Source organism: Oreochromis aureus, linkage group 18 (assembly GCF_013358895.1).
Source record: "Oreochromis aureus strain Israel breed Guangdong linkage group 18, ZZ_aureus, whole genome shotgun sequence".
Lineage (NCBI taxonomy): Eukaryota > Metazoa > Chordata > Actinopteri > Cichliformes > Cichlidae > Oreochromis > Oreochromis aureus.
This window is the reverse complement of record NC_052959.1, coordinates 22,071,867-22,099,087: the sequence shown is the minus strand read 5'-3', so window position 1 is coordinate 22,099,087 and position 27,221 is coordinate 22,071,867. Positions and strand designations below refer to the sequence as shown.

The 27,221-nt window shown below is 43.4% G+C and overlaps 1 long non-coding RNA gene across 1 annotated transcript; it reads right to left on the bottom strand.

The window, feature by feature from the left end:
• Positions 1-8,332: 8,332 nt before the first annotated feature.
• On the bottom strand, positions 8,333-16,635 carry LOC120434187. The gene is made up of 3 exons (XR_005608977.1): positions 16,405-16,635; positions 10,078-10,152; positions 8,333-9,784 (listed from the first exon to the last, which is right to left on the bottom strand). It is a non-coding gene; the product is annotated as an uncharacterized LOC120434187 (long non-coding RNA).
• Positions 16,636-27,221: the final 10,586 nt, after the last annotated feature.

The following is a 27,221-nucleotide window of genomic DNA, read 5'->3' as shown; positions in this document are numbered from 1 at the left end:
GGTGCATTCTGGGTATTGTGTTGTCTGAGTTCTCTATTGTCCTGCTAGTTCCTATGTGTTGATTCGCATGTTGTGTTAGTGTTATGTAATGTAAGCCACAGTGGAGTTGATGTGTATTCTGTGGAGCGGGTTGAATTGGCATGGTTGGCTGACACCGCGACTCTATGTGGTGGGAGCGAGATAGGGGTTCAGTGTCAGCAGCGTTACAGTTGTTGTTGAGAAAAGAAAAGATGGTAAATAAACAACTGGTGTGAACCACTACTGCCTCCTGCTGGATCCTTTGAGGATTATAAGCCTGCTGTTGAGACGCTCGGGGTCGCGCGGTGTATGGGACACGAGCGCTCTCCATTCGTGGCGGAAGATCAGCGATAGCTGCTAGCGCCCCGCTAGCCGTTTTAGCTAGTGAGCAGTTTAGCCAGTTCAGCTCTACTAACCCGCGGTCGTCACAATTGGTGTCAGAAGTGGGATCTATGAGTGTCTAGCAGACACTATGGAGCCGACCATAGGCGAATTAGAGCGTCTAATCCGAGACAACTGCTCGCTTCTGGAAAGCATGGCTGCCGAGACCCAGCGGAGGAGACCCGAGCTGGGGCGGCCAGAGGCCCACAGCGCGCCCCGGAACAGCCACCCCCTGCTCTCCCCGCAGCTGGAAGGGATTCCTGGGGCCGCACCACAGCTTCCTGGCAGGACGGCTGCTAAGCTACAGCACTACACTGGGGCGACGCAGCTGGAGCCGTACCTGGCCCAAGTCACGCTGGCTGCCACTCACAACGGGTGGGGTCAAGAAGAGACTGCCACCCACCTGGCGCTCGCACTGGAGGGCCCCGCGCTCCAGGTTCTGCTGGACCTGCCCCTAGAGGAGCAGCGCGACCTCCGGGCTCTGACCACGGCGCTCGGCAGACGGTTCGGACACAGACCACCAGCCGAACAGAGCAGGGAGGAGCTGGCTCGCCCGACGCCGACGCGAGGGAGAGAGCCTGGGGTCCTTTGCTGCGGACGTCCGCCTCTGCCCCCGACGGGCTATCCAACATTCCCAGGAGCGGCACGAGAGGAGCTGGGTCTCCACGCCTTCCTGAGGGGCCTCACACGAGAGGCTGCGACAGCATGTCCGGCTGTCATCCCCGAGACCTGGAGGAGGCATTGAGGAGGCTGAGTGGGCTGAGGAGGTGCTGCGGGCGAGCCAGTGACCCGGCGATCGGCCAGGGGGTCGAGCGAGATGATGAGCGCGACCCAGTCGGACGAGGAGGAGGAGGCCAGACGAGCCCAACCAGAGGCAACCCCCCGTCGGAGGCGCCGGACGGACTGTTGTTATCGGTGCGGGGAGCCCGGTCACCTCGCCCGGAACTGTCCTGCACCTAGTCCTCGGGCCCGAGTGACATCACCGACGGGAAACGGCCACGGGGCGGGACAGTGAGGGAACCCCCACCCCAATCGTTAAACCCTCTCCGTGACACTCATCCTGTGGTGGGCCGCTGTGGGTCCACCCGTGGACTATACCTGGATTGTATAATTGATGGACGGTCTTGCCGGGCCCTGGTAGACACGGGGTCCACCATCTGCTTGCTGCGGAGAGGGGTGCTCCCGGAGACGGGCGGTTCATTGCCGAAAGATTGGACCCCTACTCACACAGCGTTGTACACCATCACAGGAGAAAAGACTGTGATGCCGGGGAAAAAGACTCTGCAGGTGGTGGTGGGAACGAACAGTGTGAAACATGAGTTCTGGTTTGCCGACATAACAGGCGAGTGCATTGTTGGACTGGACTTGCTGGCCCACTGGGGGGCACGGGTCGATGTGCCGGGAGTTGCCATCCACCTTGGTGCTGAGACCGTGCAGCTCCGAGTGGGCCGCGGTAGCCAGGGACAGACCCCCACCCCACCAGCACCCCCAAAGCCCTCGCGCTCCACAGCTCCAAGCCACAGCCAGGGATCGAGGGTGGCAAGGGTGCGGAAGAGGATCCAGGGGGTGAACGTAAGCAGGGCCAACATCCCGCACCCAGAGTCGCTGCCTAGCTCGGCAGTCTCCCCGTCACCCGAGACTGTCGCGGCAGTGGAGGAGCTTGGGCGGCGGAGTGGGGTGCACCTCAGTGCGACACAGCAGCGGCAGCTGCAGAGCCTCTTGGCAGAGTTTATGGATATTTTTGCCGCCAGGGAAGAGGACTGCACTTGGCCGGGCCTGGTGCAGCACACTATCGACACTGGAGCGGCTGCTCCAATCCGGCTGCGGCCCCACCGCCTGCCCCTCGCCAAACGCCAAGCTGCCGAGGAACTGATAAAAGAGATGGCAGCTAATGGTGTCATTGAACCCTCGGATAATCCATGGGCCGCACCTGTGGTTATGGTGCGGAAGAAAACGGGGGGTTGGCGCCCTTGTGTGGACTACAGGCGTCTGAACGCGGTCACCCGCAAGGACTCTTACCCGCTACCTCGCATCGATGACGCACTGGATTACATCGCTGGGTCCAGTTGGTTCAGCTCGCTAGACCTCCGCAGTGGGTACTGGCAGGTGGAGCTTGCTGCTGAGGCACGGCCCAAGACTGCATTCACCATAGGGCAAGGACTGTGGCAGTTTAGGGTGATGCCTTTTGGACTATGCAATGCACCAGCCACGTTTGAAAGGTTAATGGAAAGGGTCCTCAAAGACATTCCCCGTGCCCGCTGCGTGGTCTATTTGGATGATTTGCTGACTCATGCCAAGGACTTTGAACAGGCTGTTGCTAACCTGCGAGAGGTCCTGACTGCCATCCGCGGGGCCGGACTAAAGCTGAACCCGGCCAAGTGCAATCTTCTTGCTCGCCAGGTGAAGTTCCTGGGACATGTGGTCAGCGAGAAGGGGGTGGCTACTGACCCCGAGAAGGTGGTTGCTGTGGGGGACTGGCCTCCCCCATCGAACGTCGCCGAGCTACGAAGCTTCCTGGGGGTGGCCTCCTATTATAGGAGGTTTGTAAAAGACTTTGCCACCGTTGCTAGCCCCTTGCATCAGTTGACAAACAAGGGTCAGCGGTTTGGTTGGACTGAGGACTGTGCAGCGGCTTTCGAACAGCTGAAAACGGCCCTTGTGAGTGCCCTGGTCTTGGCGTATCCTGACCCCAGCCAGCCTTTCCTTTTGGACACTGACGCCAGCAACGTGGGGGTCGGAGCTGTGCTCTCCCAGAGGGGAGAGGCTGAGGAGCGAGTGGTGGCATACTACAGCTGCAGCCTCAGCCGGGCCGAGAGGAATTACTGTGTTACCCGGCGTGAGCTGTTGGCTGTGGTCCTGGCGGTTCGTCATTTCTGACCTTACCTCCTGGGCACCAAGTTCCTGCTCAGGACCGACCACGCCAGCCTAACCTGGATGCTGAACTTTCGCCAGCCGGAGGGTCAGGTGGCCCGGTGGCTGGAAGTACTACAAGAGTACGACTATGAGGCCCAGCACCGACCGGGGCGGCAGCACGCCAACGCTGACGCCCTGTCCAGGCGCCCCTGTTCTGCGGATGAGTGCCGGTACTGCAGGCGCCTGGAGGAGCTGGACCGGGGTCCGACATCGGCAGCAGCAGAACCCGAGGGTGAGGATGAAGGGCAGGAACCTTTCACCGCGGCGGAGCTGCAGCAGCACCAGGTGAGCGATCCAGCGCTGGGGATGGTGAGGGACTGGATGGAGGCAGGGACACGGCCAGACTGGTCCGCCGTGTCTTCCCAGGGGCCCGAGACGAAGTCGCTGTACTCCCAGTGGAACAACCTGGAGCTCCATGGCGGTGTAATCTACCGGCGGTGGCGAGCGCCAGACGGGGGAGGCGACATACTCCAGCTCCTGGTTCCCCGGGCCTTGCGGCCTGGGGTCCTCCGCTGGGTTCATGGGGCTGCAGGTACGGGCCATTTTGGGAATGGCAAGACGGTGCGGCGGCTGAGACGGCGGTTCTACTGGCCGGGGTGTTGTCAGGACGTGGAGATCCATGTCCACTGCTGTGACGACTGCACAGCACAGAAAGGTCCCAGCCAGCGCTCCAATGCCCCATTGCAGCAGTACCTAGTTGGGGCGCCAATGGAGCGGATCGGAGTGGACATCCTAGGTCCGTTCCCTGTTACTGATGCCGGCAACCGGTATGTCCTGTTCGCGATGGATTATTTCTCGAAGTGGCCAGAGGCGTACGCGGTGCCGGATCAGAGTGCGGTGACGACGGCGCGGACTCTGGTGGACGAGATGTTTACGCGGTTCGGTGTACCGGAGGAGCTCCATAGCAACCAAGGGAGGAATTTTGAGAGCCAGGTGCTGGGAGAAGTGTGTCGGAGGCTGGGGGTGAGAAAAACGAGGACCACCCCCCTCCATCCTCAGAGCGATGGTCTGGTTGAGCGGTTCAACCGCACGCTGGCCACCCAGCTGGCCATCCTGACCAGCCAACATCAGAGGGACTGGGACCAACACCTGCCTCTTGTTTTGTGGGCGTATCGAACAGCAGTGCAGGAGTCAAGTCAGTGTACTCCTGCAGCGTTAATGTTCGGAAGGGAGCTCCGAACCCCGGTGGACTTGGTGTTCGGGGCACCCCCTGAGCCGGAGATTGCTGGTGGACTAGAGATGGACTATTACCGGCGGCTCAGGGAGCGGTTGCACACGGTGCATCAGCTGGCAAGACGGACATTGGAGGGAGCCGGGGCCCGCCAGAAACGGGCGTACGATACCCGTGCGCATGGTCCTATGCTGGGGGCCGGAGATCGGGTCTGGGTGTTCCGCCCCCAGACGAAGCGGGGGCTGACCCCCAAGCTCATGAGCCACTGGCAAGGCCCGGGCGAGATCCTGGAACAGCTATCGGAGGTGGTCTTCCGAGTCCGGATGCCGGGGCGGGGAAGGCGGGTGGTGCTACACAAGGACCGGCTGGCGCCATACCATCCGCTTGCCCCCAACCCACAGACTGGTGTGCAGCCTGGGGACCCCTTGCCCCCTACGCCCGGCCCGAATGGGGGCGGCATGGATTCCCAGGCAAGGCCGAAGCGTACTCGACGCCGGCCCGGACATTTGCTGGACTACAGAGTGGACAGTTCAGGTTGTGGGGACACTAAACCTTTTGGGGGGGGCTGTGTAATGACCTGGCTGGGGTTGTTAGCCAGGTGCATTCTGGGTATTGTGTTGTCTGAGTTCTCTATCGTCCTGCTAGTTCCTATGTGTTGATTCGCATGTTGTGTTAGTGTTATGTAGGGATGCAACGATACCAATTTTTTCAAACCGATCCGATACCGAGTACAAAAACCGATACTTCTACCACACACAAGTTAAACTTAACCAGTAGTAAAGAAACGACCCCAGACAACTCTTTAACACAAACGAAACGTTTACTGAACGTAAGGGCAGAGACAAATACTGTACAACACATCCCTTTTTTAAACTCAAATGATATTCCAATTCCTTAACCAAATGAAATACACTGTATAAATGAAATAATGCCCTTTCAAATTATATTAAACAACCCAACTTATGTTATCACCTTTTGGTAAGTGACTCACTAATATACACTCCAAAACACGTTATATAAATCCACTAAACATACAATATTCACACATGGGCCCCACACACACTCACATTCACACTTGTTGCAGGCCTGTTTGCTGCTCACGCCGGACGATGGAGAAAATCCTCTTCTCCCAGTAAGAGCACAAAAGTCTGACTTACAGTTCCGTTGCTCGGTAGGTCGCCGTTCACCAGTCCCACACTAAATCCACTCCCTGCGGACCTGATGCTGTCTCTGCTACAGCGCGTTAGCCAGTCACTGTCCAGCTCTCCGACAGTCCTGCCTCCGTGGCGCAACCAAGCAGTCCGGCTAGCCTTTAGCCTCGGCGGTCATGGCTGGAAACACAGTTTTCCACGGTGGTGCGACCGTTGAAACAAAAAGTCACTTCACCCACACTCTGTTGCGAAGCTCTCACACGGTTAGCTTTCTAGTCACACACTCTTTTGTGCTAGTTAACCTCAGTAAAACTAGCCGAGTCTCTCACTTTGGTTCAGCTAACCTCGTGCATCTCTCCATGCCGTTCTCTTCTGTGAACTGTGAACACCTTATGTGGCGTTCAAGTCCATGGGAATTATGAGTATCTACTCCCATATTCCCATCCGGGCTACATTAGTATCGGTTCATGGTATCGGTTGACTTTTACGAGTACGAGTACGCACACATTTTACAGTATCGGCCCCGATACCCGATACCAGTATCGGGATCGGTGCATCCCTAGTGTTATGTAATGTAAGCCACAGTGGAGTTGATGTGTATTCTGTGGAGCGGGTTGAATTGGCATGGTTGGCTGACACCGCGACTCCATGTGGTGGGAGCGAGATAGGGGTTCAGTGTCAGCAGCGTTACAGTTGTTGTTGAGAAAAGAAAAGATGGTAAATAAACGACTGGTGTGAACCACTACTGCCTCCTGCTGGATCCTTTGGGGATTATAAGCCTGCTGTTGAGACGCTCGGGGTCGCGCGGTGTATGGGACACGAGCGCTCTCCATTCGTGGCGGAAGATCAGCGATAGCTGCTAGCGCCCCGCTAGCCGTTTTAGCTAGTGAGCAGTTTAGCCAGTTCAGCTCTACTAACCCGCGGTCGTCACAATATGATGAAGCATATCCTGCCTTTGGCGTCAACTGCACAAGTGCCAAGGTAGGTCTCCCTGACAGAATTTGTTTCCCCTGCGTCGGAAGCACGCGCTGGGCTGTCTACATCACGGACAAACAGAAACCCACATTCTTGATTTTTAGTTCACAAAGACTTCTTAAAATGACTAACTACTCCTGACATTTTAGAGATGTTAGCTCTTTATACAGTAAAGTTACAGTGGGATACAAATAATATCAGGCTGATCCTGCCACAATTTGTTCCCCCTGTCCAAATTACGGAAAAAATCTCTGTTTTCGGTGATTCGAAAAGCCGTTTACGTGTGGACGAAAGAAAAAGCTGCGTTGTCAAAAATACCCGTGTAGGTGTGGATGTAGCGTAAGAGTTAGTAGTTTATTTTATTGCCACCTGTAATTTATTGCAGTTTACTTTTGTTTAATTGTTTACTAATTGTTTCAGGTGTGAAATAAACTGCATGGGAGTTTGAAAACAAAATATGGGTGTGTGTGGCTGGAGGATGTGTTTGGGGGGGGGGGCAAGATGTTTTTTGTAAAACAAAGGGGGGGGCTAGCAAAAAAAGTTCGGGAACCACTGAGTTAGCCAGTGTTAGCACTGGCTAGGCAATTGACACTGCTCAACTTTAAAAAAAAAAACCCACACACAAAACAAAACAAAGCAGGAATGCAATGGGAAAAAATACATTTTGGACTTAACTATTTTTTGGTTACTATATACTTACTATTATGATCGTAGTGTATGTATGTACGTGCGTATGCATCCTATCTCCCCCTTAACCAGTGAGCCAGTCTTAATGAAATGCGACACATATGGCGACTAATGACGTCTGTACGTTTTGATTTTCACATTTATCAACCCACTGTGAATGTGATATACTCTGCTTTTGCAGGTTTTTTTTCACTACTAGGCAAGTCATCACCACACCATGCAAGCTGTTATCGGCATGAAACTTAAAGATAACAATAGTTATTTGGGCAACTGAGTTGAAAGCTGTGGTTGCAACTTCTTCCACATACTTTCAGCTATAGACACTATTCAAACTTACCTACAAAATTATTGAACTATTAAACTTGTTTTGATTTTTTTAATGTCATTTACAGTTTTTGTTCAGTCACAGTTTAAGTTTTGTTTGTGTTTCAATCTTTGGAGTCAAAGTGGAGGCATCAGGTGATCCCTTTAAAATGCTGCTGAGCTGTAAATTTTCCCTCTGCATACGCTAATTTTATAGTAGGATAAAGTTGTACTTAAATTTGTCTAATTTCAAATAATGTGCACCTCACAGCAAACAGGCTTACACTCTTTGATCTGGAGCCAACCTACTGATGAGTCAAAACACCTATTGCCTCTGATCACCCCTCACTCCTCATCCAATGGTCTACTGAATACATTTGTGCTTGCAGTTCTAATATTTTTGTGTCACTGATGGTATTAAAGTGTAGAAGTTTACGTTTTTTGTATAAAGGATGATTTAAACAAAGGAATATCACATTCAGTAGTTTTTACCTCCAATAAATAAACTACATTGAAGTACACTGGCAGTGTGACAAATGCTGTTTTTGATACTGAAACTACTAAACTAAGACTGAAGTGCTTTTAAGTGTTCATGTTCTGGGCAACAGAAGTCTTATTTTGTAGTGTTTGCTTGTGACCACCAGTTACATACTGTGTAATATTGGGAAGAGCCCAGTGAGACAGTGATGTGACTGTGCCTCTGCTCGAAAAGGATTGACAGTTTCAGTCAGTGTTACAAAGAAAATAGGGATTTTATTGCATATAGAAAAGCGTCTTGTGTTTTGATGTTGCATACTCAGTGCAAGAACAGATTGTCTGATCAAACTTTTTTTTTTTTTTTTAAAATACAGTGATTAGAAAAATCTTCTTTCACTGTCTTAAAACCAACACAGGTAAGTCAGTAAGTTACTGAATAAAATTTTCAGAAGACATGTGGAAGTTTTACAGTTATTCAAAGTCAGTGAGTCAGGGGTTTGAAGGAGAAGCAAATATTCATCTAGAATAACAAACACGGTGTCAATCAGTACATTTTACACTCACTCATCTGATTTTCTGGCACTGTGTTTAACACCATCTTATCTTTTTATTTGTCATCATCTGATAATCTTACAATTTACTACACAGCTTCTTTTCAGAATATCAGTCTAATTCACACAAATGTGAAGTGCATTAAATATTTTATTAGTCCAGTTTATACTCAGCACATGCAGTACTTAACAAAATTATTATTACTATCCAGTGGAAGGTTTACCAAAACCACTTTGTATGTTCCTGTGGTTAATCCTCCAACATGCAATGTTTATACATTTTTATAACATAAAAATAATTATTGTTGTTATCTACGATTTTTCAAATTCATAGTTTTACCAAAACAACCTGAAAACAGTTAAGTGCTTTAGGAGTTTTAAAAAAAATTAAGATGCCAAGGTTATTTATACAAAGTAGTATTAGGGCCACATAAAGATAAAAAAATATTAATGATCATTTTGAGAATAACATTGTAATTCTATTTTGTTTCAAGACAATCAGCCATGGTTGCTGTACCCTCTGAGTGAAATTGCACTTCAGAATTGGCTTAAGTAACAAGGAAGGAAATGATTTCTCTTTTAGCACACAAACATATTATGGTGATAAGTAAAAGGACGTTGAAATGATGGTGCAGAAAGCTGCATCTGGTCAGACGGAAACACACAAACTTGGAAGAGTGGATTTGTACAATTTGAAATGGCTAATTCATCTACGCAAGGCATTTTGTAGAGGGTATAAGAAACATGGCAGTTTGTCTTGAAACAACAACATTTCGATGCTTTGCTCAAAATAGATTTTCAAATTTAATCTTGAAAGTTTGACTTTATTCTCAAATCGATCAAAATATTTTATTTTCCTAATGTGGCCCTAATACTCCGCCTTATATTTACTTCCGAAATTAGTTTTAGTGGTTAAATGTTATTTGTGTTTAATTTCTGACTTTTCAGAGAAATCTAGTGAGCTGGCTCAAACATCTGTCTATTTTGGTCATGTATGCGAGGTGACTGCTGCACCAACTGCAATGTTGCAACATGTTTGCAGAGAATCTGTTGTTTTGATAGTTTATATGCGTCGATTATTGAAGCACCCAGGTCAATGGAAAAATGCAGGAAGGAGTTTCTGGTTGCAGCAATGTATGATGGGTAAACTACTGGCCCTGCGGAGAAATAGAAATGAAAAAATAGTTGATAAAACAGTCTTTGCTCTGCTTTAGCTCTAAATATCTATGTGCTTGAAATAAAAAAAAAAAATAATTGCAATAGTGATCATAGTAACAGGACCAGCTTTTTCTTTATAAAGAAAAACATGGGCTTTGCAATCCATTATTGTTTTCTGTAATATGAAAGCTTTGGAAACAGAAGGATAATTCACAAGATGATTCAGTGTTTATCAAGTTGCTGTTCTGTAACAGCAGGAAATAAAGAAAATGTAAATAACAAAAGAATTTACCAATGGGCCCCACATTCCAGGTCTCTTTCTCTTCTGTGGTTTTTGCTTTGATGGGTTGACCGTCCTGTTTGCCACCTATGATGAAACGACATGAACATTGCATTTTTATGCAATGATGATAAATTAAAATCAACATGTAAAATATAGACACGTTGTTACTGTATAAAGAAATCATGGTCATGACATTTATAGATTAATATACAGCACAGGTGTCGAACTCCAGGCCTCGAGGGCCGGTGTCCTGCAGGTTTTAGATAACACCCTGGGCCAACACACCTGAATCAAATGATTAGCTCATTACCAGGCCTCTGGAGAACTTCAAGACATGGGGCGTTTATCAATATGCGTACTTGTGCGTACTTGCGTTCTCGTGTACTCGTGAAACGTCATCAGTCGGAGACCAAGTACTGTTCCAATTGGCACGCGATCACGCCGAGAACGCGAAAAAGTCCCGGATGTGTTCTCGATCCGCCCATTTTATCGAGCATGCATCGTTGTAGACTTGGGAGACAGCTAAATATCCCAGAATGCATTTCGTCCAAAACTCAACAGCGGACTCCCGCACATCGTTCCCCCCGCTCATGGACTTCTCACTACTCAGGTTAAAGAAACCCCAGCAGCTGTCTATAGTATTGAGTGTCCACTAGAATAGAAATAAAAGCGTTCTAACATCTCACCTGCTTGTTTTTATTAAGGTATGTACACGTATGTACATGTACACTATTTTATTAATAATAGAGGTTTCACTACTGAGGTTAAGAATGATATATAAGTCACTTAGATCACTTCTAAATGTTAATGTTTGGTTCATTTCAGTGTTTTATTTGTTCCTGAGTAAACCGGTTTGGCTGTGATTAAAGTTAAGCTTCATAACATGTTACTCACAGTTAAATTAGGAGGGGACGGCAGTAAAAACTCCGGACCTGTGACATCATCACGCACGCAGGTGTTCCAACTGTACAAATCACAGGTCCGTGCTCGCGTGCATTTGAGAATTGAGAAACATCCCACGAGTCCGTGCTCGCGCGTCTCGGCAGGTACGTTCTCGTGCGTTCTCGGCGGGTACGTACTCACCGAGAACGCGAGTACGTACTCGCGTATTTGGGCATTGATAAACGGCCATGTTGAGGAGGTAATTTAGCAATTTAAATCAGCTGTGTTTGCTCAAGAACACATCTAAAACCTGCAGGACACCGGCCCTCGAGGCCTGGAGTTCGACACCTGTGATATACAGAGTCTAGAAGGAGTTTGAAAAATTGTGATCCTGTGTAAAAAATAAAAAATAAAAAAAATAAATAAAATAAAAACAGAAGGCTATAAATTGCAAATCTCACAGATCAAATGTTTAAACTGAGAAAATGCACCATTTTGGTACAAGTAACGAGTTCTTAGTTACTTGTTCATTTAGTCTGTTTCCTTTTGTGTCCTTGTCTCATCTGTGTTCTCCCCAGCCCATCATGTCTCCATCGCTGTCTCACTGTCTGGCTCTGTGTTGTGTTTCCTGTTTTATTTTGGTAGTCCTGGTCTCTCGTGCATTTTGCTCAGTTTTTCTTCCCCCGTCTTATTGGCTGTATCCCAATTCAGGGTCTTCAGCCTTAAAGGCCGCATTTTAAGGCCGATTATGTCACCGCGACGCGCCGAAGGCTGTCCCAATTCAAAGGCTGCTCGAAATGCGGCCCTCAAATTCGGCCTTCATTTCCCTGAATTTTAAGGCTGTGGCAGTGTAGACTTCGTGGCCCAACATATTCCACAATTCATAGCGCGGCAGTCAGTGTGGATAATTTTGCTGCAGGCGGCAGACGCGGAGCGGCCGAAGAGTAAACTGTTTAAAGTAAGTACTGAATAATATGCCACTTATTTATGTTCAAATGTTTAATGATAAAGAACATTAAAACATTACTGTTGGCCACATGTCGGCAAAGTTATGTGACATTAGCGATGTTTATACTTTCAGCGTTTACTTGGTTTTAAAGCCTTTACTTTAACATATATATATAGTTGACCTTAATATTACATAGAATGTGATGATTTTATGCATAATTAAAGTCAGTCATATATCTACAAACACAACAAGCTGAAAGTCAGTGATGCTGCTCGGTTTGCAGTCCTGAATATCACGGCACAAGCAGGATTCACTGCACTGTTAATGTTAGCTATGTTATATTGCTGCCTCTGTTCGGTGGTGTCGAGCCAAACGGACTTTAACGTGTGTTTGAACGAGCTGACGGTTCACTCGTTAAGCTGAAAGAAAGATGCTTTAATCACAGGAGTCACACATGTGTCCACTGTACCATCTGGGAACTCTTCTTGTTTAGCACTCGTAATAACACAAACACTAAATCCTCCTTCTCTTGTGCTGTTTTGTAGCAGTGTGTACACCTGAGACTGTCACCTGTCTGTCTGTCCTGCACTCTCTCTCTGTTTCTTTCTCTTGTGGAATAAAAGTATGAACATGTATTAATAAGTTAGACTTGTGTTTGAATCCTGCAGCTTATCACACATTTGATTTCCATGTGTGACAACTGCAAGTGTCCAGAGTGAGGACAGACTGAGGGACCCACTGCTGCACATCATCTGTGAGGCTTTGCACCCTGATGATCCACCAGGACAAACTCAGCAGTGTGTGAGGAAGAGGAGGAGGAAGGGCCAGCAGCAGCTGACAGATGGAGAGAATAGACAGACTGTTCCCTGTTTGTGAAGGACTGCTAGGAAAGTTTAAAATAACTAATTGTCTGTCCTGAATCAGTCTTATTAGGTAATGTTCAGATAATTTGATCATTCCAGTGTTTTCAGTGTGGGAGAAAGTACTCAGGGCCTTCAAGTTACACACTATGAAAGGCAGCAACAAGTTTAATATTCAGAAACCTAAAGTATGTATCAGCAGCAGAATGGAGCTAAAAATAAATGTTTGTTTCAGTTCTATGAAGCTTTGAGTATTTTGGATTAGTAGCACTGCTGTGTTTGTTGCATCATATTGCTGTAACTGTTTATATGCTTTATATATTCTGAGGTAAGTTGATCTATAGTGTTACATCATATTCTATAAGGATGTTATGTGTTTGTGTACTTTCTGCCCAGTTTGACCCATTTAGCAGAAGTCAGCCTGTTTAAGGCTCTGATATCTATTCTGTATGACTTAAAGCAGTTATGACATGGTCTGATTTTCTCACCCAATAAAGGAATATTTCATATATCAGTCTGATCTTCATTCTATCAGAAACAGTTATCACAGCTCATACATTTGCTTTTTACACATATATGTAAGCATTGAGCCAAATTTAGTAATGCCAACATACTGAAGGAACAACATTTGTCTCTTATATATAATACACCTATATATACACTGTCAGAGATACTTGTCTTTGAGTGAAGATTTAAGGTGATAGGAAATATAAATAACTGCAACTTGAATCTTTACTGAAGCTCAGTATTTGACACAGAGTTCACTCACATGAATTTCACTCACATGTGCTGTACCAGTGTACCTGCACATGTGATGTGACAATAAAAGTGATTTGATTTGAGACTTCAAACTCACTGCTGTAATAACTTATAATGATTAATATAATAACTATAATATTGGCCATATCATATTTACACTGACTTTAGTCTCATGAACAACGTTAACTAATTGTTATTTACTAGCTAATCTTATATGACTGTTCAGTACAGATATGAAGGCCAACAATCATGTTTTACAGTCCTGTGGTCTCAGCCTCAGATACTCATTAAATCACACAAAGCTCGTGTAGAAACAAACAAACAAATGAACAAAATATGTTCTCCTTCATTTCTGTCAACCACATGTTTCCAGCTATCATGGTTGCTAGGCAACCTGGGCAGCGCGACGGAGGCTAGACCGTCCCATTTCACAAGCCTCACACTTCCAGCCTTAGCGGTCTTTGAGTACGCGGCCCTTGAAGACCGTTGAGGCTGCGTACTTTAAGGCTGCAGACCCTGAATTGGGATACAGCCATTGTCTCTGATTTGTTCCTCCTGTGTTCCCACCTGTTGCCCATCCCCTCGTTATCCTGTGTGTATTTAAATCTTCAGTCGCGCTCTGCTCATTGTCACATTGTCCCTGCTAGCTGTGTAGTCTCTCGTGTGTTCCTAGTTTGACCAGTTAGTTTCTATTGGTATTCCCTAATTGTTTATTTCTTGTTTTGTTACTAGTTTCAGAGTTTTCAGTTGTTAGTGCTTTTATTTTTGAATATTTTTATGCAGCAATAAAGCTTCTTGTTTTAGTTTACACCTCTGTTTTCGAGTCCTGCTTTTGGGTCCAACCTCTTCCTGCCACACAGCTGTACGTGACAGTTGTATTTCTTGTTTCACAGTGGACTTAGTTTTCAGTTGGTGAAAGGTCTGGACTGCAGACAGGCCAGTTAGGCACCCGGACTTTGCTTTTATGGTCATACCATGTTTTTAAGTGTAAAATCACAGGCTTAAAACCAAGGGCGTAGATTTGGTTTTGGCATTGGTGGGGACGGATGATTCAACCACCGAACCCTGCCCTGTTTCATTTTTTTTTTCCTTTTTGTCTTTGCTTCTTGATAAAAAAGGAGAAATATACTTGCCTACATATGCTATTCTACATGCTTTTAAACCATTTAAAATGACAATTCATAGTTTTATATGTGAATTATATAATGTTAAATTACTATTAAACAAATGACTGACTAACTATTTTGGACTTTAGTTTACTTCAGCCATATTCCATATAAATCAGGTATCATACAAAAATAAAAATAGCTTCAAACACAGTCATGACAATGAAAGAATATGACTTTAAGGACTTAACAACATTACTTCAGTTATAGTACACCAACATCTCTGATACATTAGCACTGAGGGAACACTGATTGACCTGGTGGTTTTTGTCCATAAAACTACTCATCTAAGATTAGCACAAAGTAAAAGAACTCTCAGCAGAATTATGCAACATTTTAGGCACTATTGCCCCGATCAAGTCAGTGAGCTGGGATTTTTTTTATTCTAAACATGAACTACTGTTACAGCAACAGACATGGACTACTGGTGCCCCACACAACAACTCAATGTCCACTATGTGAAGGAGCCAAACACATGCTTTCTCCTCTCGTTAACTGAGATAAACTGCTGGTATGTTTGTTTTACATCTATACTGTCCAGTCTTTTCTGGTGGACATGGTACAGCCTCTGTAAACTAATATCCTGGCTTGCTCGAGGCTGCCGTTTTCTCTGACAGTTTCAATCAAAATTAGAAATGCTACTCTGAGATTGAGAGAGCTAATAGTGCTGCCTGTTGTGCAGTTAGTTTTCAAAACACGTTATTCATGGTTACATACACTTTTAGACTGATGTGGGCTAAAGCCTAGCAGAGCCTGTAACGTTATTATGACGGACACATTTTATGAGTGAACTTGACTTTAAGTAACTTACAGGTTTCTTTGAAAAATACTTTCTTATATCCAGGTTCTTCCTTTTTGCTGCCACCCTCCTCTCCTCCTTGCAGGTCCGCACAGGAGGAGAGGAGCTTGCCGCTGCTAAAACTAAACAGAGCTCCCTGAAAGGCACAGCCAATCACATTGACCATATTTGTCACATGATGTAGGACTCCAGTTTAACTCTTTCTGCACCGCTAGGTGAATGAGACGTTGACAGATCGTTTTTTTCTTTCTATCGGGTTTGTTTTTCTTTACCCAAAGATATCTTATTGGTGGGGACAATTCAATAATCGCTGGATATTGGTGGGGACATGTCCCTTCTGTCCATGCCAAATCTACGCCCTTGTTTCACGTAACCGTGCTATTGCAAAGATGCAGTATGTGGCTTAGCAATGTCTTGCTGAAATATCCAAAGGACCCCCTGACAAAATATGTCATATGACTGGGAGCATCTGTTGCTCTTAAGCCTGTATATACATTTATGCAGTAATGGTGGCTTTAGACATGTGCATGTGTTGACATGTGTCAATTCCATTGGCGCTGAGCACTGATAACAAGCCTGATGGTCCCTCCTCTTTTGTTTGGAGGATACGGCATGCATGTTTTCCAAAAAATTTCAAGTTTTGATGAATCTTTCCAAACACAAAGAATGAACTTAAGGGAGTATAAAACTGCACAAACACCTATTATGATGCTACGTTCCAATTTCGTAATGGAAAAGGAAAAATACACTCAAAATCAAACACATTTGCCAGTCACATTATCCAGGTCTCTTGATACAACCTAAAACAGAGAGCTTTCTCTTCTGCGGCATTAATCTTTTTGTTAAAGTTCTACTCTCCACAAAATATAATATGGAATTTGTAGTAAATTCAGACAGATTATTATATTTATGTATCCCTACCTGTTTGATTGCTGTTGCGGATCTTTTTACCTGATCTGGACCTTTCACTACAACTTGACCAGCTGCGTCCGAAGGAAAGGCAGTGATGAGCAGAACAACCTGCAGGTACAGCAGGAGCAGCACAGTTTTGTCCATGACTGACAAACTAAATGAACAGAAAGCCGATGCTCACTAGAACCGCTGTGGACAAAGATGTGACAATAACAGACTGCCAGTTGGGGTTTTTTACTAACAGGAAACTGCAAGTCATGTCCACAGCATGCAAGTCAGTCTCAACATGAAATTTAGTTACATTAATAAGAGTGCATAAGAGGTGTGACCCAAAGACATTAACAGCTGTGGTTTTACTACAGTGAAAACCATTTTTTAAATCTTGGTTGAGGTTAATTTCAATATGTTTCTTTATATTCTTGCTAGATGATAGATGGAAGACTATATTTAAAGAAAAACAGCTTACAAACTTAATTATGTAGCATAAAGACTGAAGACAGGATGTCACAGCTATCCATGCTATCTCAACAATGACAAGATCTGTTTACAAGCCCTTAAATTGGTATCATAACGTGTAAAAAGCCTATGAATATGCAGCCACAACCCTTTCACATCTACTTTCACAAACTTACAAGTAAACAAATCGAAAAGATCAAAGTATGCAACTGTTTCTATACTATGAAGGTTGTTGCCGCCTACTAACCAATCAGTAATCTTAAAAGCAACATCACTATTCCTGAAAGATCCATCAGACATTTCCTTGATGACTTGCAGTTATAAATGTAGATTTATAGGGCTTTTTTCTGCCTGTTGGATGCAAATAATTTTACAATACTTTTATTGTTCTTTAAATTTTAATATTTAATCCTAAAGGGCCTCTATTTATATTTTCTGACATTATTTACAAAATTTGCACAACAGTCTAAGCTGTTGTTTGAATTCTTTTTTTATATTTATTCTTTCCTCTCAGATCCTAAAACACCACTGAGGTTGCAGCTGAATAAAGAAAAAGTAAAAATGCTGTTCAAACATTCATTTCATGAAATAGTTTATTGGAATCCATCAAATTCTCGATTGTTGAAATTACAAAGTTGCACTTTTTGCCATTTTTTCCTTTTTTTTTGTTGTTGCCTGGCTTCAAATAGGCCAAATATTCATCAATTTTAGTACATCTTAAAAAGTGGTGATTAAAGTGTTCACATATTCATAGAGCACTTTAAGTTTAATAATAAACTACAGTGATCTGATCTGACTGATGCTGATGATTTGCCTGCAGTAATGACTTTCAGTATTTACTGACTGTTTAACCTGTTCATATATTTGCCAAAGTATAGTTTGCTGTTACAACATCAACAGTGCTGTGTGGCTGTGCACCGAATTAAAGATGTACTCTGTGCAATCATTCTACCCTGGAGAAAGAACACTTCAAATAAATCATTAAAATCACCTAAATTATTCCTGTGATGTGAATGTAAGCTTTCAACCATAGGAGATGAATAAAACTGGTGTCACAATAAGCCACGTCTACAGAACAATAATGAGGAAATAGTAGTTTACGCAACAGCAATAGACATAGCAAACAGCCATCTCTTGGCTCATATACGCTCACACAAACCCACAGTCAAAGCCACAGTTTCATCACTTGTCACGTACTAACTATTGTAAACTTGTGGCTCAATTCTCTCCATCTCTGTGAAAAATATGACTTATGACAAACTCAGTGTTAGCTTAGTTTGTCAGAAAGTCTGGAAAACAGAAGGAAGTGGCTATTCTCTTTACTGAGGTATCAACAAAGACTTGCGTGCTACTAAAAACACATGAAGAAATAACCCCAACAAACTTTTAGGCATTCAGAGAGAAACATGTCTTTTCTTAGTTCATCAAAACTTCTGTCTGGCTTCAAGCTACTTTTTAGGTTGCAAGATTAAAGGTTATCTGTGCTGAGAAATCACATCATGAGGGGGTTTTTTTTGTGTTTTTGAGACTTCTACATCATCAGTGTGCAAGATGTAGCAAATGTTATACAAGTTAAAACTCATATATGCATATATGGGGTCTTCACACACCCCCGTTCTCTACTAGCCATCGGGGCGGGGGGCTGGGAGGAGGTGTTGGCTGTCCGATTGGCCTCCCTGCTGCTGCGGAGCCTGGGGCGGTCTGCTTGCCTCCACCCCGGGGGAAAGGGTCACATCTCTTGGGTCTGGGTGCCGTTTCCCCCTCTGGGGGCGAGGGTACCTGGACCCAGGGCATAGAGTATGTTTGGGGAGTATGATTGTGTGTACATGTCTATGTATGTCTATCCCTACATTGGGTGAGTGCTGAGTGTTTGTATATGTGTGCATGAGGGTAGGAAAGCATGTTTATGTCTGTGTGTGCCTGTTTGTCTGTGTCTATATGTCAGGTCGGGTCTTAGACTCCACCTCCCTGGGTACTCCCAGGCCCTCCAAGTGTGGAGGCCTATCTCCCCTCACCACACTCCCTGCTGGTAGCTGATGCCCTCAGGGGTTGGTGCATTGGTGGTTCTTGGTGTCCGGGGCTGGGCGCTCAGGTATGCACCGCTCACTCCCGGTGGCTACTTGGCGGGGCCCGATGCCTGTCGCCGGTCAGGCCTCTTCCGGGCAAAGGGGCCCTCGGGCCTCCGGCCTCGGGCCTGCAACTCGGTTCACTCTGGCACAGCTGGCTGCCGGCAGAGCCGGCGGGCACGCCGGTGCAGCCCCTCTGGCTTCTGCTCGTGGCTACTGGATGACCCCCTCGTCTGGGGATCTCCTCAGCCCTTCCCAGGAAGGTGGCACGGATGCCCCTCCGGTGGTACTCCTTGGGCTCTCGCACTCTGGGTCCTCTGGATGTCTGGAGCCTGGATCTCCTCCATGCCTGCTTCATGCCCTGGGGGCGGGGCTATGGGCCTCCACACCCTCTAGCAGACCGTTACATGGGGAAACCTTTTGTATACAAGCGTTGATCCACACAGGTGTGCACACGGGTGTTCACTGTTCGTGACATAAACTACACCTTTCTTAGCTGCTACTTCAAAGCACATTGTGCGCCGTCTGTCCTGCGTGCTGCACAACAACTTTCAATATTTAGTATTTACTGCTGTTCACACTCAGCTAGATTAACGTGATGGTGTTGTGTTTAGTATGTTGCTTTGTTTTTGTTTGGTTTGTTTTGCTTGTCTTCTCTTCTTTTCTCTCAACAGGTGATCCAGGAGAGATTTTTTTTTTCTTTCTCTTTGTCTTTATAAGTGCCCTTTCTCACTGTCCCTTTTCCCTTCTGTTTTTCTTTTCCTTCCTCTCTTTCTTTCTCCCTTCCTATCCCCCAGTCATGTCTGTCCCATCTGTAACAACTGAAAATAAAATAAATAATAACAACAAAGTTTGATCAAATGGACCAATACGGCAATGCCATGATGATCCATTTGGCAAAATAAATCCATTTGGTATCCTTGTTGGTCTTCAGACAACAATTCTGACGGCTTAAGAACCAAATGGGACAGACAAAAAAAAAAAAACAAAAAAACAAAACTCATATATGCAAATTAATATTCAATTTCAGTTTGACAAACTTTTGTCAGAAGGTTCAGGTTTTTTTTAAAATTTGAATTTTCAGGCAAATCTTTCATGTTTTAGATCTCAAAGAGTTAGATCAAGTCAAGCTGTGATATAATTAAAAAGAAGACAGACCTCTTTACTGCCGCTCTTTGGTAATATGCATGAATTTATGTAACTTGTGTGTAATACTGCACAATCCACAGATTTTACGTTTCTTTTAGCTGGATTACATCAGTTTAGAGGAGGAAATCTGATTATTCATCATCATTATTTTATCAGTGCCGCTTTTAAATTCTGATTTATTCTGTGCTTTACTTTTTGAAACTCTTTTGAAATTGTGTCAGATGTGTTGAGTGTTACATGAGTTCTTCTGACAACCCAAGCTCATTGTAACTGTGTCACTTGGTTCAGTAAATACATCGACACAATCTTAGTGTTTAATGTCTGTGACAGTTCATTGACTGAGACAATGCAGAAGATAAATAGTCATGTAAAACTGGGTCTGTTATACTTATTTCAGACTACTAGATTTGCTTTGCATTCAAAATAATTCAAAATGATATTTATTTATTTATTTGTTATTCTACTGGGCCTTAGTGCATTCAATATGACCCAAAATGTGAGCACACAAACTCACCAGGAAAATGTTTAGAGATCAGTCAGAAAGCCATTTTCTCATTCACTTACATAGGACTAGAACTACAAATATCACCCCCTGGTGGCCATACAAAATGGAGCTTTAAGACACTTCAGCATTGGCTTCACTTTTCAGAAGTTTATGTTTTATGCAGTCTGTTGTTCTTCCACATAACTCTCTGATTATTTTGTCGAACTGATGAGCTGTACTGATACCTTTCTCCAAGGTTAAGTCTGACTTTGCCTGCAGCTTCTGGGACCTTCAGTCTCTGCTATACTGATGACAGTGTGATCATGTATTTGTTTGTCTTTGTTGGTACTAAAGTCACAAATCAGAAGGAGGTTTTTGCCAATGGTTGTAAAACACCAGTTTCTTCCTAGCAACAGGGGGTTGTCAAGAGTCTCTTACTAGTCTGTAGACATGCATCACTGGGGCTTTAGCCATTATCTATGTAGCGACTGCCATCAAACTACAGGGACCCCTGATGATCAGTCAGGAAATATTCATTTTTCTCTCATGATTGGTCAATGCCAGATGGTTGGCAGAAGAGTCTATAGGATGTTTTGCAAAACTACAATATCCTTAAAGAATATGTGAAAAGTACAAGACTAAATTATGTTCACATATACATGAAGTGTATTTGCAAATTCACCCCCACCCCCGTTCTTATTTTTTCAGTGTGGTAAACTGACAGCTATTTTTGTTTTAGTGTCACTTTAGGTCTCTTATGATAAAGGGTAAAAATCATAATGTGCTGTTTTTACAGTCTGATGCTGTGTAAAAATACCCTGTGAGTCTTAACCCAAATGGATGGACCTGAACTGCAGTACTTGGGATGTTTTTATATAATACACCACCTAGTGGAGGAAAAAATTAGTCAAAGATCACAGTAAATTTAAGCTCGATTTATGAAGACAAATATATATATATCTTGATCCAGAAGATGAAGAAAATTGTGAGAATTAAAAAACAGAAGATTTTGCAATTGCACAGATCACTTTTAACCTCAGAAATATCAATTTTAAGCGTTCTTTAATTATACGGTAACACCTGTAGTTACTTTAAAGTCTTGATTTTAGCATAAATTTGAAACACTTTAATGATAATGCATAATTACGTCATTACTTAATTTCCATTTATTAGTTGACACATATATGACAAATTCCATATAAGTCAATTGATTAATACTTTTCTTTGATTATATGTTATTGAACAATCAAATTAATTAAGCGGTGTAGAACACAGGAGAGATACATCAGATTACAAACCATTTTTTTAAAGCTAAAAAAAATTAAATACAAAAAGAAAGCAATGATCTTAATAAAATGTAAAAATATATCAAATGTTTAAAATGAGACATAGTTTAAAATTGTATGAAAAATATTAGCTCATTTTGAATTTAATAGTAGCAACATGTCTCAAAAATGTTGGGACAGAGCAACAAGAGGGTGGTGCTAAACTTAAACAACTGGAGCAACATTTTGCAACTAATTATATGAATTGACAACAGGTCAATAACATGACCGGGTATTAAAAAAAAAAAGAAAATCTCAGAAGTTAAGATGGGTAGAGGTTCACCGGTCTGCAAGAAACTGGCTTTAAATTGTGGAACTACATAAGAATAATATAACTATGTCCAAAATTAGGAAGATATGACAACATCATTAAAGCATTCAGAGTCTGGGGAAAAAAATTGTACAGTGGTCAAAGCAAAAAATCCCAACTGGATATCTTTGCGCCATTAGGCAGCAATAAGGGTCTATGGAATTGGCAGCATTCACAAGGCTGAAATGTAGATATATGAACTTGTAATATCTGCAAATGATTGTATTTGGTTTCAATTTACATTTTACACAGAATCCCAAATACTTGGAATTGGTTTTGTAAATAAGCAAAACAATATAATCAATATAATAATCAAATTGCATTGAAATTAAATGACTTTTTTGTTGAAAAAAGATTACATATTAGATAGATCTACACTATAGGGCAGTAACTGGGAATATACTTGGAAACTGACAAGAGAAGGACATGTAGACAGGCTAACCTTTCTTTTTCCTGACTGATTAATAATGCAGTGGACTCAAATATGCTAGCTTTTGCTATTGTGTCTGGGAGTTCCTTAGAATTGAATATTTGACCTTCAAATTTTACTCATTTCTGATCATGTCAAAATTTGTTTGAAGTCTGAAAATAACCTTTTAGAAACAAATCAAACGGTCCTACCTGACCTGATTCTAAACAGCATTCAGGACCAAGGCTTTCTAACAGCATGTATGATTGTTATGCTGTCTTACCTGTATTTAAAATGCATGTTTTACTAGAGAATCAAAAGATCTAAATTAAAACTAAATTAAAAAATTACCTCAAAGTCAAAATTGAGATAAATGTGGTTTTTTTAGTATTTTTTTCTTCAATAAAGTAAAACAAAAAAAAAAAATGAATTAAAAGTAACATATCATAATAGAGAGGTCTCTTGATGATGATCAGGCAGGTGGAAGAATTGTTGCTGATTGTTCACCAGTCTCATTCTCAGTTGTTGTTACTGGAAAGAAAAGGAAGAAAAAAAAACAAACAACACATCCATCTTGTCAAATCTCGCCACAAATCAAAGTATTGCGTGTCACAGCATCATGCACCAATCACATTCATTAAATGTTATAATCCTGCTTTACAAATGTACAGTAAATCCATAACTCTATACCAGGGGGCAAAACATAACAATAAAAACTAAAGCACAGTTTTTTTTATTTTAGCTGTAATTTAGTATCATATCAAATGTGATTGTACCTGTTCAGTAGAGGACGTTGAGGATTGTGTTCCTTGTTTTTTTCTTTGTATATTTTGCCATTCTTGGTATAACTCTACTTTTCCAAACTCTTCCTGGTGTAACTTTTGCTTTCTTTTATGGCCTTTTGGGTGCAGCTACTTCTGCCACATACCAGTCCCCTCCCTGATTGCTTCAGTCAACTCTTTGTGCTTGAGGAAAGGCTCCCATTGGCCTGGGTTACTGAGGAGAGCATCAGCCTCCACAGATCGAAGGCGGTCTGCTTCCAAAGCGATCTCGGCAGAGCTGCCTTCTGGTTTCATATCCCGTGCCAAAGCATGAAACAAACAGCTCTTGCCCTCACTCTCTATGCTCACTGTCTGGTTATTGATGTGCACATCATAATGGCCATCAGGGTATTGGTCACTCTTTGGTCTGTAGATCAATGTCACAGTTGTATTGGCAGGTCTAGTGTCTGGGCTCAGCTCCTGCATTTTGGTAAGTCTTCCATTGCTGTCCTCTGTTAGGATGACAACTTTAGTGCCAGTGGCTTCTGACAGAACTTTGATATCAAGGATGGTGCCTGCAGTCGTGGAGTTCTTGATCTTTTCAGCATGTGATTGTGAGCGCTGACCTGCCTCTGCTTTAAGTTTGTGTTTAGAATTCAGCTTTCTTGACATATATATGTTGTTCTGCCCAGCTCTAAGTTTTTCCTCTGTCCTGTCACTCTTTAAGTTGTTTACGATTATGTAATGGTCAATATTACTTTTCATTTGACCGTGAACATGAGAAACAACATAAGTAGAGAACCTGTGGTGGAAGACTTCTACCAAAGCATCAGCCAATAGAGTAATGATGGTGCCAGCTAAGTCGTGCTTGAAGTCTTTCAATAGTTTAATGTCTTCTGCAGATAGATCACTTACTTTCACATTCTCTAGTTTTTCTTGCTTTTCTTTAAATATTTTCAGCTCTTCATGAAGATTTGAGAAAAACTTATATGGGAGGCTGAGCACTGTACTGATGGTATTGTCTGCCAGTCGGCCCATGTAACGAGTTTGGATTGTGGTAAGAATTGCAGATGCATTTTGTTTGGTGTGTGATTTGGCTTTTTCAGTTATTCTGGAGAGAGATGAATTCAGTTTATTCTGCCAACTGAGGTCTGCATAGAATGGCTGCACTGCAGTTTTGCTTAACTCTGTGAAAATGGCCAAGAGATTTTTCTTTCTGCTCTCATCATTCAGAAGATCTTGAAGTTGCTTTTTATCCTCAGGTTGTGAGAGAATGATGAAGTCTACTAATGTAGCTAAGGGGTCTTTTTCCATGTTTGATTCCACACTGGGGACAATCCTTGCTTTTAAATCAGATTTGATGCTGTTTACTACATCTGCCAGTATTTTCTCTTCTTTATTGCCAAAACCATTCTTAATTGCCATTTCTGCATTCTTCATATTTGTTACAGCACTAACATTTTCTTCAGCATGTCTGGAGAGAAACTTTGGCATCGGCTTCATCTTTTTGCTCATTCCTTTGAGTAATGTTTCAGAAGATTTGAAGCTCTTTGCGATCAACTTTCCAACTCCAAACCCAACGAGAGATACACCAAGAGAAATGGCTTTTTCTATCGCCCATGACTTCCAGCTGAATTCTCCTGTCACCATAGACTCACTCGTGCTGTCTGTTTTTCTTCAGTAATGAGTCCCATGCCAACTTGAGCCAATGTACGAAACAAACATGCAGTGAGCAATGCTCCTCCAATATTCTGTAAAACTGCAAAAAAGGTCACCAGAAGACCTTCCCATGAGAAATGAGGCTCATCTTCCACAGAAAATATATATTTCAGACCTCGATTATAGAGGGTATAGACTTCAACTTGGAGATCTTTATCAGCCCCTGATACCAAGCAGAAAATAGGGGATTTTTTTACCACTGGATTCCTCTTTTGTTGTTTTATTTCATCCAACTTTTCGATGGCCTCAGTAATGTTTTTGTCAAAGTAACTTAGAACGTTGCACTTGGTTGATAACTGTTTTCCAGGCTGGTTGGGTTGCTGTTGGCTGAGTTTGCAGAGGACATTTTACAAACTGAAGGCAGACTACTGATTCTTCACTGAGAAACCTCAGAGATTCCTGTGCCTTCATTAGATCATCTATGGCCTTAGTGAGGTAATCTCCTTCCGCCTGTTGTATAGAGCAGTATGCACGAGTGTAAAAAGCTACAGCTGCCCAGCTTTTATCCTGTTTCATGGCTTTTTCAAACATTATGGCTGCGGTATCCCACTTTTTTTCATCCAGTGCAATATTCCCGAACTGGATGTAGTGATAAATGCTGGAACATGGTGAAGTTTGACTTTCAGACTGACTTTTTGCCTTTGACAAATCAGCTTTCAGACTCTCTTGCAATTCATTTCTTTTCAACTGATCAATTTCCTCTGATTTAGTTTGCAGCCAAATCCCCCAAAACTCATTCATCATGTCAACAACAGCTCTTTCCTCGTCTCCATCAGTGGTGTCATAAATATCTTGAAGTGTTTCACAGTATTCTGAAAACAGGTCCTCCCGCAGTTTCATCTCAGCAACATCGTTCATTATGTGACTTATCTTTTCTGCTGCAAGTCGGTCCCTTGTGCTCTTCGCTTCCTCCAGAGAGGACACTGTGTGGAAAGATGGCTGCAGGTGTTCAGTGGAAATGATTATCTGAGCAGATCCAGGTTTACCTTTGCGTGCAGTTCGTCCAAAAGCCTGGAGTTCCACTCTTGTGTTCTCGGAAAGGAAGGAGAGGATCACAAATAACCCTCCATTATTGTTCACCTCTCTGGACACTTTAATGTCCGTGCCACGGCCGGCAAGGTTTGTGGCAACAATGACATCACCAGGAAGCAGCTCCTTGTCTATGTTACTCAAACTGTCTCTGTCACTGCGGCAGTAGAGAATCACTTTTTTACTTGGGATGCTGCTCCTCAGGTCTTCGTAGATCTCTTTGGCTGTATTGATAGTTTCACAGATCACCAACGCTGCTCTTCCATCTCTGTATGAATTTGGGGAAATCTGAGCCGTGACCACATGTTTTATTTCAGATTTCCATTCTTCAGCTGTTTTTTTCAGAGTACCTTTGACCTCAAATAACTTCTTCCTGTTGAATGTTGGTATTTTGCACACAGAGAGATTTGGATATAGATCCTGCAAAAACTGAATGTCTGCTTTGCTCCCCAGTGTTCCTGTTGTTCCGTATATTTTTCCCTGGTATTTCTCAAAAAGGAGATGTTGGAAATGTAGTTTGTCACTGTTGTTGAAATTGTGCTCAGTTTGACTTGGTGTTTAATCTCCACAAACTGCTGCAGACCATCACCCCATTTCTTTTTCAGTTCAACAATACCAGTGGATCTGAAGTCCACTGGACAGACGTTGTCATTTTCTACGACATATTCTCGACCTTGTTTCAGTAACATTGCCAGAAAGGCATTCTGGACCCACACTGAGACTTTCTTCTCCACCAGATTCTTCAAGAAACCAGGAATGCTGATTTTATCTTTATTGTTTTCACATGGGGTGTACTGAATCCTCTCAGAGATCAATTCTGCAATGGGCTTGATGAGAACTTCTTCTGACTCATAGAGAGGACAACACAATCCTTCCTCCAAGACAAGAAATGAAAGCTCTGGGATGTCCCGGTCATTGTATGGACTGCACTTTTGAAGACAGAGCAGTTCATTGTCATCTAGTGTGTAAACAGTAAAGCCGTAAGGAACATAGTCCTCAATTTCTTTGAAAAAGTCAACCATAGCATCCTGACTCACTGTTTTCAGTTTACTGAGAATTTCTTGTTTTTCACTCTTGTACATATCTTCTGTAAATCCTTTTGGCACAATGTTAGATTC